We start from the raw sequence: 2,500 nt of genomic DNA on the forward strand, positions 1-2,500 counted from the left end.
ATCTCGGGCTGGCTTCCTCACGGACATACAGTGTGCAATGTCGTGTTTGACCGCGTATTCAGTACTTACAATTTAGAGGGGCGCTGTTTCGCACATTTTGAAATTCTCAATGAGACGAGAAAATGTGGAAGAAATGACCTCAACACAGCACCAAAGAATAACCAAAACTGTTAATATTAATGTTTTTATTGGATGTCTAAAAAACATAAAAGAATTCTCCGACACTTTAACCATTGACCTTGGTACAAACATTTAACATCACACACACACACACACACACACACACACACACACACACACACACACACACACACACACACACACACACACACACACACACACACACACACACACACACACACACACACACAGTGTATTGCAGATAATTAATTAATTCAGATGTCATAATAATCGTTTACATGGATAAGGATTCCTACTGAATAATTTACTGCCGTCTCTATTGAACTAGTGATTGTTTTTGTAACAGTGTACCGTCGGACCTCAGCAGCTTTCTCACTCCTTACGTGCTACTGTATAAATCCTGGTTTTGCGGCGGCAATAATTGCTTACGGCCATACCACCCTGAACACGCCCGATCTCGTCTGATCTCGGAAGCTAAGCAGGGTCGGGCCTGGTTAGTACTTGGATGGGAGACCGCCTGGGAATACCAGGTGCTGTAAGCTTTTTCTTTTTCAACTCGAGCTCATGCATGACGTGACCTGGATCTTTACTGCCAACCGTTTGGGAGAATTTAAGCAACATACAAAGACTGACAACGTCTCTCTAAACTATTTTTGTGTAAAATGAGGACGGTATAGTGATACTGCCAGCAGGGAGCACCAGAGAGCTGAAACGACAGTTCTACATTTCTTAAACTTTCACCCACACGAACACGCGCAAGCACTTCAGATCAATCAAAGACCATGGGAAGACGGCGAAAATACCAGTGGCGTGTTGCGTGGGGATTTCTTTTGAGGAAGCCAAATGAGACAACACCTTTAATCTACATGCTTTTTTGAAGGTGGGGGACAGAAAAGAGTATACGTCGCAAATTGTATCTATTGAATGTAACTACAAGAGCTATTTCAGCGCCTGGTTACCAGGACTTACACGTGCTCGCCCTCTTTCGCGCTCACACACACACACACACACACACACACACACACACACACACACACACACACACACACACACACACACACACACACACACACACACACACACACACACACACACACTACAACAACTTCATTTGATTGACCAATGCAACTTATTCCAGACAGACAATGCACAATTAGACATACAATAACACAAAAAATAATAAACGGACACCTCAGGGAACAGTAATGCCACACCGGGAGGTGGGTAGCCTACTTTACTCACCCTGTTTGTAGATGAAGGCCATTCTCCTGTCTTTCATGGTGGCGAAGAGGTCAATAAGAGACCCAGGGGTTGTTCAGGGTGCATGAATCTTTACGAAAAAGAAGACATGGCCAGCGAAATAGTAGCTGAAGTTCAGCGCTACCAGTCGGTGAGGACACAGTTCTCCTCATTGAAAGTGCGATAACCACTCATCTTTCTCTCCGTGCACGCAGCTGAAGCTTCGGCATTGGCCTGCATGTCAGATTCAATTTTTAGTTGCTGCCCATGTGGCAGTTTGGTTTCATTTTACTAAATACTCTAAATCTCAACCCTCCATAACTGCACTTGCTTATACGATAAAATGATAAAAATGCAAAAGTGCAAATCTCCCGCTATTTGTTTACGTTGACGTTGATGCTTTGATTTGATTGGTGTTGGTGTTTGATTACTTCCCTTTGCACCCTGCTGACTAATCACAGTAGGGCAGTGTCATGACGGTTGCCTCACCTGATAGGTTAAACCTTCTTATTTTTCTTCACCAAGGGATGCCATCTCGGGCTGGCTTCCTCACGGACATACAGTGTGCAATGTCGTGTTTGACCGCGTATTCAGTACTTACAATTTAGAGGGGCGCTGTTTCGCACATTTTGAAATTCTCAATGAGACGAGAAAATGTGGAAGAAATGACCTCAACACAGCACCAAAGAATAACCAAAACTGTTAATATTAATGTTTTTATTGGATGTCTAAAAAACATAAAAGAATTCTCCGACACTTTAACCATTGACCTTGGTACAAACATTTAACATCACACACACACACACACACACACACACACACACACACACACACACACACACACACACACACACACACACACACACACACACACACACACACACACACACACACACACACACACACACACACACACACACACACACACAGGGGCGGATCTAGCCATTTTGGGGCCCTAGGCAAAATATAGACATGGGGCCCTCATTTTTTAAACACGTACACAAAACAAATAATCATCCCAATACTCTTAGAATCGCAATAAACCCATAGTGCACTGCCACTCAACTCTCCACAGTAAAATCAGTTTCAGATTTCTCCAGCCTTTGCCAAAATTACATGT

The 2,500-nt window shown here is 43.4% G+C and overlaps 1 non-coding gene across 1 annotated transcript; it reads left to right on the forward strand.

Moving 5' to 3' along the window:
- The first annotated feature begins 564 nt into the window (after positions 1–564).
- On the forward strand, positions 565–683 carry LOC130399460 (5S ribosomal RNA). The gene has a single exon (XR_008901970.1). It is a non-coding gene; the product is annotated as a 5S ribosomal RNA (ribosomal RNA).
- Positions 684–2,500: the final 1,817 nt, after the last annotated feature.

This window comes from Gadus chalcogrammus, chromosome 12, assembly GCF_026213295.1.
Source record: "Gadus chalcogrammus isolate NIFS_2021 chromosome 12, NIFS_Gcha_1.0, whole genome shotgun sequence".
NCBI lineage: Eukaryota > Metazoa > Chordata > Actinopteri > Gadiformes > Gadidae > Gadus > Gadus chalcogrammus.